At 35.8% G+C, this 12,017-nt stretch overlaps 1 pseudogene; it reads right to left on the reverse strand.

Moving 5' to 3' along the window:
* Positions 1–5,708: 5,708 nt before the first annotated feature.
* LOC135969963 (ATP-dependent RNA helicase DHX29-like) lies at positions 5,709–10,492 on the reverse strand (annotated as a pseudogene).
* Between the last annotated feature and the right edge of the window lie 1,525 nt (positions 10,493–12,017).

A 12,017-nucleotide genomic window follows, 5' to 3' on the forward strand; every position in this document is an offset into this window, starting at 1 on the left:
TGGGGCAAACTGCTTAGTACCCCAGCTCCTACAGTACTGAAGTTGTTGTTTGTGGGAATGGGAATACTTTTCTATATAATCAAACAGTAGGATCAAACTACCAGCACACACATACTGCCAACGTCTTTGGCAACAATGGTTTGCCTATTCCTTGATAAATCTGCAAATTTTATCTGCCACTGGATTATCTATAGTAATCTCCAGTGTGAAGTAGGGTCACAGTTTCCTGGCTACCAATGTCTGAGTCTGGTGTGACGGAATGAATGCACATGCAACAAGTTATATGAAGTGAATTTACTATGTACAAATAGGCAACAATGGACCAAAAAAGTCTAAGGTTTGTGAGCTGGTTCCCTAATTCTCAAGAAAACTGCCTGGGGAGGGTAGAGTCTTAACTGCATGTGTCCCACTTGCATAGGACCCAAAATACAGCACACCATGGGTTATGTAGTTCAGGGAAACTTGACTGACTGAACTAAAGCTTGGAAGCTCTGCTTGATTTCACAAGCGAGAATAACAAAGCCCAGGCTTTTTCAAGCAGTTTCTACCTATCTCAGGATATTGCATTCCCAATATATTTTGCAGTTATTCTTGAAAACTACAAGCAAGAGATGGGGGAGACCTGAGTAAGTACAAGCCCACCCAGAGAATTGTGCTGCACCCTATTAGAACAACTATTACTTTATTATTTTGTCAAGTCTAGTAAATGCCTATGAGTCTTCATATCTTACCACCTCTGGCAGTGCTCCAACTTAACAATCAATACCAGTTCCAGAGTATTATCCTTCTCATTTAGCTCCTTTTGCAGCAAATTAAATCATTCATGCCTACATCCCAATCTATAACATCTTAGCATAGACTGTGGAAGCCTTTGACCAAGACATTGCTGCAATAACAAACATAGACAGTTAAGCACAACTTTCTAATTTATAGGCAAAGTTGCAAAGCTATGAGTTCAGAAATTAGAACTAAAATCGTAGATCAGTCGAATAAAGGTAGAATAGAGGAGATATAATTAACATTGATCAAGTTTTATAAAGAGTTTCAAAATTTAAGACATGTTTTTCTCTAGACAGAGTGAAGTGTTATTATGGGGCCTATCAGGTAAGCATAACCACCAAAGAGGTTATGGTAGTCCAGCAGCAGCTATTACCAAGGTAGCATCTGCAGAGGAAGTCCATTTGGTCCTGAAATACAATTAATCTGGGTATGATAATTTAGCCTTGAATTACTGAAATAGAAGGTAGAAGAAACCTAGGTGCAGGACATAATCAGCAACTGAACTGATAACTTATTAGCACCTGTCTGGCAGGCAGGTGCCTTTTTTTTTTTTTTTTTTTCTTCTTTTGAGATGGAGTCTTGCTCTGTCACCGAGGCTGGAGTGCAGTGGCACAATTCTGGCTCACTGCAACCTCTGTCTTCCGGGTTCAAGTGATTCTCCTGCCTCAGCCTCCCGAGTAGCAGTAGCTGGGACTACAGGCACCCTCTACCACACTTGGCTAACTTTTGTATTTTTAGTAGAGATGGGGATTTCACCATATTGGCCAGGCTAGTCTCAAACTCCTGAGTTCAGGCGATCCACCCACCTCGGTTCCCAAAGTGCTGGGATTACAGGCGTGAGCCACAGCGCCCAACCTGGCAGCCTTATTAGGTATATAGTATACCTGAGCCAATAAACACAGGGCCAACGATGCCAAGGTTGGGAGGATGCATTTACTCAGATATATAATTACAAGCAAAATGTCATTTTTATGGGTTGAATTTTTTAGAAAATCAGAGATTATCAAATCCCACAATAACAATAAATATTTCAAATGGAATTGCTAGTAAAAATAAAATTTAAACCACATGAAATAAAAAGTATCTATGAAAAGTCTTCCTGATACTTTTTAAATCAATTTGTACACTTTCTAAGTAGTTTCATATTTCTTTGTGAACCCGATTGTTTCTGTTAATATTTACACCTACCTATTGAGACAATACTGACACTATTAAAATCACCCCTTTGTCTCAGCTATGTCCTAGTAAATGAAAATGTGATGTCATTCATTAGATTTACGTCATCCATATCTTCCAGCAGCATGCCTTACCTTTGACATAACCATGCCATAGTATCACATAGAAACTGAGCAAGATGACAGTGAGGTATCCAAGAATAAATTAACTACATCGGAACTTACATAATTTGGTGTTATCATTCTAAAAGGCAGAGCCAGCAAGCTCAAATTCATAAGATGTGACACATTTCAGAACAATTATTTTGTAATTTTCCGACCAGCAGGGATTTCTTAGTTTTCAGACAAATTCATTCCATATTTGCAAAACGCATTTTATCTCATATGGCAAATGTGTCAAATTTTGTTTACACATATTTTTTATTTTTATGGGTACATAGTAGGTGTACATATATGGGATACATGAGATTTTTTTGACACATGCATGCAATGCATAATAATCACATCAGGATAAATGCAGTGTCCATTACCTGAAGCATTTATCATTTATTTGTATTACAAACATTCCAAGTATATTCTTTTATTTAAAAATAAACAAATTGTTGTTGACTGTATCCTGTTGTGCTCTCAAATACTAGATTTTTTGTATCCATTAAACCAATCCCACTTCCACCTCCTCCGACTCCACTACCCTTCCCATCCTCTGGTAACCATCATTTTACTTTCTGTCTCCAGGTGTTCAATTATTTTAATTTTTATCTCCAACAAATTAGTGAGAAAATGTGAAGTGTGTCTTTCTGTGCTTGGCTTATTTCACGTAACAAAATGTCCTCCAGTTCAATCCGTGTTATTTCAAATGACAGAATTTCAACATGTTTTATGACTGAATAGCACCCCATTGTGTTTATGTACCACATTTTCCTTATCCATCCATATTTTGATGGACATTTAGACTGCTTCTGAATCTTAGTTACTGTGAATAGTGCTTCAATAAAAATAGGAGTGCAGATAACTGCTCAATATACTGATTTCCCCTCTTTTGCATAGGTACCTAACAAACAGTAGGATTGCTGGAACATATAGTAGCTTCATTTTTAGGTTGTTGAAGAACCTCCATACTGTTCTCCACAGTAGTTGTACTAATTTGCATTCCCACCAACAGTGTATGAGGATTCCCTTTTCTTCACATCTTCACCAGCATTGGTTATTGCCTGACATTTGCGTAACAGTGGTTTTAAGGGATGTTATGATATCTCATTGTAGATTTGATTTGCATTTCTCTGATGATCAGTAATACTGGGCATCTTTTCATGTTCCTGTTTTCCACTTATATGTCTTCTTTTGAGAAATGTTTATTCAGCTCTTTTGCCCATTTTTAATTCCGATTATTAGATTTTTTTCTTATTGAGGTGTGTGAGCTCCTTATATATTCTGGTTATTAATCCCTTGTAAGGTGGATAGTTAATAAACATTTTATCTCATTCTATGTGCTGTCTCGTCACCATGTTAATTGTTTATTTTGCATAAAGAAGCTTTGTGTGACCACTTTTGCTTTAGTTGCCTACAATTTTGGTATAGCCCTTGAGAAATCTGCAGACCAATCTCCTGGAGAACTTCCCCATTTTTTTTAGTAGTTTCAAAGTTTAGATTTTAAATTTAAGTCTTTAATCAATTTGATTTGATTTTTTTTAATATGGTGAGAAATAGAGGTTTATTTTCATTTTTCTGAATATGGATATCCTATTTCCCCAGCACAATTTATTGAAAAGACTGTCCTTTCCCCAATGTATGTTCTTGGCACCTCGTTTGAAAATTAGTTAACTGTAAATATATGGATTTATATCTGGATCCTGTATTCTGTTCCACTGGCCTGTGTGTATGTTTTTATGCCAGTACCATGCTGTTTTGATAACTATAGCTGTAGTATAATTTGAAAATAGGTAATGTGATTTTTCTACTTAGGTTCATTTTGCTCAGGATAGCTTTGGCTATTCGGGTCATTTGTGGTTTCATATATATTATATGATTGTTTTTTATATTTCTATTGCTGTGAAGAATGTCATTGGTATTTTGGTAGGGATTGAATTCCATCTGCAGTTTGCTTTGGATAATATGGACATCTTAACAATATTGATTATTTCATGATCAAGGAGTATTTCTCCTTTTTTTGCGTCTTCTTCAATTTCTTGCTCAATATTTTAAAGTTTTCATTGTAGAGATCTTCCACATTTTTGGTTAAGTTATTCTTAGTTATTTAACTTTATTTTATTTGTAGCTGTTGCAAATGTCATTATTTTTGTGATTTATTTTTCAGATTGTTTGCTCTTGGCATATAAAAATGCTACTGATTTTTTTATGTTGATTTTGTATCCTACAGCTTATTGAATTTGTTTATCTGTTTTAATAATTTTTTGGTGGAGTCTTCAGGTTAAAAACATAAAATTTGTCATGGGTATTCAAACTAGAGACAAGGAATTTCGATGTTTAGACATAAATTGTGGAAAAGTCTTTTAAAGAAAGGAGGTTTACAGGTTTGCTTTTTTACTTTCCTCTCCTCCCTCCTTCTCTTGGCTCCTCCTTCCCTTTTTTTTCTCCTTAAAATCATTTTTTTTTCTTCCTTTCTCTTTTGAATTTAGGCACATGTAAGAGAGTTTATTATACTACACAGTACATGGCATAGCAACAGTTTTGCAAGGCCTTTCCTTTATTTAATTTTTTTTTTAACTATCATTTCTATTTCTCATTTACAATCTCTACAACCTTCCCTTATGGTTAAATGTGTGTGTGTGTGTGTGTGTGTGCGTGCGCACGCATGCATGCACGCATGTGCATGCATGCACTTGCTCATGCGTGTGCACCTACATCTTGGTAAGCCAAAGAATGTTTTTGTCTCTGTGATCGTACCTCCTTATTTCTGTTAAATAGCATTGTGTTATGAGTCTTAAACTCTTTGTTAATATAACATTTAAACAAAAATGATTTCAGTTGCATATAAGCACGTATTTTCCTACTTCAATATGTTCCACAATATTTTTATGCAGGCCTCCTCCACGTTTTATTGTACATTTCCCATAAGTAGACATATAAGTAGCCTTTATCTAAATGCTAGCAAAAACGTTGCTTCCATGAATGTATCTGTATGTGAGTCTCATGAAACTGCTCAAGCATTTCTGGAGTATAAGAATTTTAACTGCAGATCACAATATATACTTATGTTCAATTTTGTTTTATATTTCCATATTTATTTCCATAATGACTTTTCTGATTAAACTCTTTTCAGCATTATACACATGTTTCAAAGTATCTATATATCCACCAAAACATTTATACAATCAAACTTCATGTTTTGCTAACCATACATGCATAAAATGCTAATTTACATTTATATTTGTATGATTACCAATGAAATTGTCAGACACTCATGTACTCCATATATGAGCTGCCTCTTTATATACTTTGTCCATTTTTTCCCCATTGGATTTTGTATTTCATCTCATTGATTTGAGGATAGATTTTTCTATCAATTATTTAATCTTATATTATTTTAAACTGTTTTAAATATAAATAACAAATGATAGTTATTATCACAATCTATTACTTGTCAACTTTTTTGTAGGTATCCTGTGTTAAGCTGAACTCCTTGATCTTAGTGTAGTAAAATAATACATATTTTTGTTCCAAATTTTCATTTTTTGAGACCTTGTTGTAAGAAAAACTTTTTTTGTTCTAATTCACCAAATGTTTATTAAACACTTACCGTGTGTCAAGTATTTTCCTAGGCATTCTTTTTTCCCAAATAAACCTGTTACAGTTATCCGTGACTCTGAGAGAGTGAGCTATTTTAAGAAATACCTCTAGGGTAGACAGTAATGTTCTATTGTGAAAGTTCCTCTGGCAATATATGATTTCAGAATGATAACCTCCTTCCTGTCGTGCTTTCTTCCATCCTAGATATGCATTGTAGATGATCAGGTGGTCTGAATCCACCTTGTCCAAAGCTGATTTTGCGAGATCTGTGTCATCTTTTCGACCAATTGGTGTGGTAAAAGGAGACTTCTCTGTTATGACTGCAGCTAGTTTTGCCACTGGGTTAAGGCAGCCAAATACTGTACAAAAAATAAACATCTTACCAATCTTGACATACACAGGTAAAGCTGCAAGGTGTTGGCCCAACGGAGTCAGCTGAGGCTCATTTAGCTTACAAGCTCCAGTTTTTTGGAGGAAATTCATTGAATGGCTGATCACTGGGAACTGAGGTGAATCTAAGGCTTTGAAAGGGAAATCTTCATGAGAATCATGATTACACTTCATAGTATGAAGGCATGATTTCTCTAAAGGCACATGTAAGATTTCAGGAACAGAATAATCCACAAAGCCTTCAAATTTTTCTCTTGTGTTCCCCCAGAATCAGAAGCCATCTCTGACCTGCCCAGCTCTCCCCTGGCTCTGCAAAGCACTGGCTTTACTGACAAATGTCTCAACCAAAGAACTCATCTATCTGCCTTCATGGCGCTTATTTTCTTCTGTTTTTCCAGTGTCAATTACAAACTCAGTATCTGGAAGAGCGCTACCCATCTGTGCAAAATTTGTTGCTAAAACAATCTTTCTAACTCCTGCAGGAGGAAGTGTGAGTGCTGCAGCTTGATCTTGAGTTGAAAGAATAGAGTGCAGAGCTATCAATTTATATCGTTCAGAATACAACCTTCTATCATTTGATAGGAGATCATACAGCTGCTGAACACGAGCCAGGCCTGGGAAAAAGATTAATACTGCTCCTTCAATATTTCCAAACTGGGGACTTTTATCTAAATATGCAAGAAGTTCCAAAATGAAATCCAGGTTGATTTTATGAGGATTCATGTGTAGAGAATAGCATGCTGAGTGAAGTTGCTGTACTTTTGGTAAAACAGATTTAAATCAGCATTTGCTCTAGTCTGAACTGAAATGTATTCTTAATTTTTTTATTCCCCCTGCTTTGTTTGTAACATTAATGAATATTTCTTCTTCCTACTCCAGGAATTTCTGACAATATCCTGAGTCTTTTCACAGTACAAAGTCTGTTTCTTCTATTATATATTCATGATGAAAGGTCTCAGCAAGATAACTTCTTCCTGAAATTCTGAGAGTGGGGCAGTGTGTGAAATATGTGGAAAATTGTTCACTGCCCACAGCCACACTCATTAGAATCAACTAGAGATGAGACTGTTTTTGTAAAACTTCCTTTAAGATAGTCAGTAGGAGGTCTGTCTGGACACTTCTTTTACGAACCTCATCTACAATAACATGAGACGCATTCGCAAAAAGACCATCTTCTTGAAGTTTCCTTGGCAAAACCCCTGTTGTACAATAGAGTAAACTGGTAGATTCACAAGCTTGAGATAACATCCGGATCTGATATCCACACAAAGAATTCCTTCCTCCAGGTGCATTTTCACAGCCCAATTCATCACACAGTCTGGTGGCTAAACTCACTGCTGGGATCCTTTGAGGTTGGGTACAGGCAATGTTACATTTACTTGCTCCCTACTCATTTAGAAGCAAAACTTCCAACAGAAAATGTGGTACCTGAGTACTTTTATCACTCCTTGTTTTACCTGCCACAGCCACTCAGCAGTGCCTTTAGGAACTGAACAATGAGATCACTTGGACTCCGGAAGGGAAACATCACACACCGGGGCCTATCACGGGGACAGGGGGAGGGATTGCATTGGGAGTTATACCTGATGTAAATGACGAGTTGATGGGTGCTGACGAGTTGAAGGGGGCAGCACGCCAACATGGCACAGGTATACATATGTAACAAACCTGCACATTATCCACATGTACCCTAGAACTTAGAAAGTATAATAAAAAAAAAAAAAAAGAAAGAAAGAAAAAAAAAAGAGTTTCAACACTTGAATCCCAATGTTTAAATGCAGGAAACTGCTGTATTTCCTTTAGAAGTTTCTAATACTTAGGTGTGCCTTGCAACTTTCTAGAGAGGTTTCTAACAGGTTCCAAATCTTCCGTGTTTGCTGATTCCAAGGACAGTGCAGAAAAATCAACAGAAGCTAAATTTTCCCAAGATTTCTCAGGATCGTTAGAGTTTTCTCTCTTATTTTCGGAATGCTGTTTTTGCTGCTGTTTCAATGTGTTCAAAAGTTTGGCAATGAAAATATCACATGGTTTATTGGTTTTCATTTTATTTAATTCTTCCCTTTTCTTTTCTGCATCACTACACTCCAGCCAAACATCTTGGGAAGTAGGATGAAATAACTGATGAACTGACTGCCCTTTAACTAAATGATAAAGAACTAAAGTACCTCTCAGGTGCTGAGCTTGCATGCCATCCTCTGTTAAGGTTGTAGGCATCCTACCAGGACAGCACCTCCAGACTTGCTTACCCTAACCCTACAGTTCCAGTATCTATCTACTGTAACTTTTTCAAAGGAAGGATTTGGACTCTTGGGAAGAGTCTTCCTGAACCAGTCAATCAGAAATTGTTTGGGAGATTTTCCAGTTCAACTTTGAGCGGTACAGTCAAAATTTCTTACATCATGAGGTTCTTTTTATCTTTCTCTTCTTCAGTAGCAGCTGCAGATTTTTCAAATAACTTAAAAGTTCAATGCACTTCCCCCTCTATGGCCACAGGAGGCTTTCTTCTTTCATTTTGTTGATGTGAAATCTTTATGGCTGGATTAAGTACTGGATCATCTTCTAAAGTTTCCATTTCTCTTTGAAATTTCCTTATTTATTTATTTTTTTCCTGAGCCTCCTTTTGGTTTTGCTTTTTTTTTTTTTTTTTCCAGTTTAAAGGTAGCTAGTTGCTCCTTTGCATCCAGCAGTTTTGCTGCAAAATGTAAGTACCTTTTGTTGAGATCATTTTTTTCTCTCTTCTTCTAAACTTTTAGAATTCTCATTCTTTTCTTCTTTATTTATTGTTCAGTGTACCGTGAAATCCATTCTTTCATATTTGCTTCCATATTTCCTTCTTCCTTTTTTGGCTTAATCTTTGGGTCTTTTGCTTTTTTGTTTGTTTTTGTTTGTTTGTTTTGTTTTGTTTTAGGTTGCAATGGAGGTGAAATAGTGGCTTGTACGGGAGACTGCAATTTCAGCCCACTTTTATGTTGTTACTCTTCAAATTCTTGACTGAATCTTTCAGTGCATCATTTGCAAGGTTTAAACAGAGCCAGTCCAAGGCAGAATGAAGGTCACTTCCATGTAAGAGATTATTGGTCATGGCATCTTCAATGTCTTAGTCTTAAATAAAAATGCTTGTAAGGCCGTATAAAAATCCTGCAATTTTTTTGGCAGTAAGTCATCCAGAAATCACTCCTTTGTCATTGTTTTGCTTTTTATGTTCATTGATCACTCCCATAATTCCTTGCTCTAGTTTGTTATTAATTACCACTTTCAAAAGAGATTTACCCAGACTTGCAGGACCACCAGAATCATTTGTAGAATTAAAACTATACATTTTTGAATCTTGCTTGACTCGAGACTTCCTAGTGCTTGCAGCGGCATCGGGCAGGAGGCCTGGACACCAGCTTTTTGTTTTGGGCCTCCAGCCCCAGTGGTGTATTTGGCTCTGAAAGCAGACACGGAGGCCCGGACCACAGTACCGCCGTGGCCTCCAGAGCCTTGTGTTTCTTGTCCTTGCGCCAATGTGGCAGCTGTGGCAGAAGATCATTAGCGGTCCTGGCCCTGGCGCTGCCATCAAGAGCTCTTCACATTCCCCAGCTCCTGCTGCAACACCCTGCGCCCTCGATCCCAAGAAAAGCTTTCCTGCAAGAAGGTAATAAACATATTTTCTTGTCCTTTCTCCTTTATGTTTTTTACTTGTCATATATATGAGTCTGCTGTGTGTATATTGCAAATTAGCTATTCTGCTTTACTTTTCTCCATGTCTTGGATCTGTTTTTACAGCAGCACGTACTAAGTGATGTTTCCTCACTAATGTCTCTTTTCATCTATATGATATCCACATGGATCTATTTCTGAACCCTCTGTTCTGTTCCATATCTTTGTTTGGGGCAAGAGCATCATAGTGTTGATAACTATTGTTTAGGTGCATTTCTTAAAATCTTGCAGGATGAGTCCCCTCCTCTTTTAAACAAAATTGATTTAGATATTTTGACCTTTAATCTTTCATAAATTTTTTAACTCCTTCAACCATCTTGCTGAAATTTATCTTGATACTTCAGTGGTTTTATAAATAACTTGGGTGCAATTATGTTTTTAAAGAAGACAAATTTTGTCTTTAAACTTATTCTTTTATCTATTTTGGTTTAGATTTTTATTATTTTGCATTTTGGTAGGATTTTTTTTCTGCATACATTATAGTTTTTTTTTGTTTGTTTGTTTGTTTTTGCTTTGACTTAAGGTTTTTCTATTTTTTTTTTTTTTTTGGAGTGGGGGTCACATTATCTTGTAATTTTTTTTTATTCTGACATATACCCTAAATAGAAGAGGTATGCATCATGTGTCTGTACAATTTAGAATAAAATAAACATCCAATAACTCACCTCAAGCTTAAGAAACAGAACAATACTCTCCATGATTACATCTCCCCACTACCCACATACCCTATGGAGGAAACCGACTCTCTCTATTATTGGGTTATTCACGTTCTTCCTTTTCTTTATGATTTAATCATAAAACTATTCTCATAGAATATCTTAATTTGTTTCACATTGAATTTTATACATTAAAACATGCTTTATACATTTTTCTGAGATTTTTCTTTTGCTCAAAATGAGAATGAGCTACGTTATTGTATATAGGTGTAGTTCATTCTTTGATACCACTATAAAATGTTCAATTGTCTGAATATACTCTGAGTTATTTATAGTTTCTGTTGTTGATTGACATAATAAATTGTTGTAAATACTTTATAATAATGATTGATGCTGCTATAAGCTTTCCTATACATGTCTTTTGGTGCACATGTTCAGACTTCTGTTGTGCATCGGCTCTCACAGTGTGAACCCTGGACCAGTACCATCAATACCACTTGGAAACTTGCTAGTAATGCAAGTTATCCAGTCCCACCCCAATCCTACTGAGTCAGAAATTCAAGGGGTAAGACCCAGTAATCTGTGGCTCCTATGGCTGCTATATTTTTAAATTAGTAAGTGCATTTATGAAGAAACATTATTGATTTTGTAAGTTGATATTGTACTTGACCATCTTCCTGAACTCTCTTATTATTTGAATATTGCATAACAGTTTTTCATCTTAGTTTTTTGACAGAAGCACTACAGCAATTCTAAATTCCTGCACTAACTTGACCTTCTGGAGTATCAAATCTAATTTTTAATGAAGGCAATGGAACATAATTGGGAGTTTATGTGAACAACACAAACTGAGCAAATGCTAGCATTCTCCTGTGTCTTCCAATTGCTTCCTAATTTTCTGTTATATTTAATAGATGTTTAATTCTCTGTGCTACAAAATGAGACCCTTAAGACATGGAAAACATAAATAAAAAATCATAATGTCACTTTGTCAGGCTTGGAATTTTCCACAGCTCTGTGTCTCCTGTCTATTATTTAGCCTCTACTCCGTTTAGCATTTATTCAACGGACAGTTCCTCAGCCCAGTCTCTGTTTAGTTGACTTGTTAGCTCCAAGAAAATGACAATCTTTAACCATGATTTACAACCTACGTTTTCTTTATGATTAAAAATATGAACATTTTTAATATTACTGTGAGCCCCACATTTTGCTCAATATATTAAACTCACTACTTCAATTTACTTTATGAAATGCTTAAAGCTTGTTGTTGACTCTTAATGAAGAAGCAAATAATCAAACTGCACTTTTAGCCCTGAATAGATGTTAAGTGGTAACCATATCCTTACCTTTAGGGAATTTAGATTCATCATAAAATTGAATTTATTATTTTTTTCTAGCTTTCTTTACTGTAATTCAGATTTTTTTTCTCAGAAAGTCTTCTTTTAGTAGGAATGGTCAGAAATTTACTTGTATTATAATAAACACATAATTATTTTCAAATTATTCAGTTTTTAGAAATGCACCAGGATGTTCAGCTATGCATTTAGTACATCAAATGACCCAAGTC

This window comes from Macaca fascicularis, chromosome 1 (genome assembly GCF_037993035.2).
Source record: "Macaca fascicularis isolate 582-1 chromosome 1, T2T-MFA8v1.1".
NCBI classification, from domain to species: domain Eukaryota; kingdom Metazoa; phylum Chordata; class Mammalia; order Primates; family Cercopithecidae; genus Macaca; species Macaca fascicularis.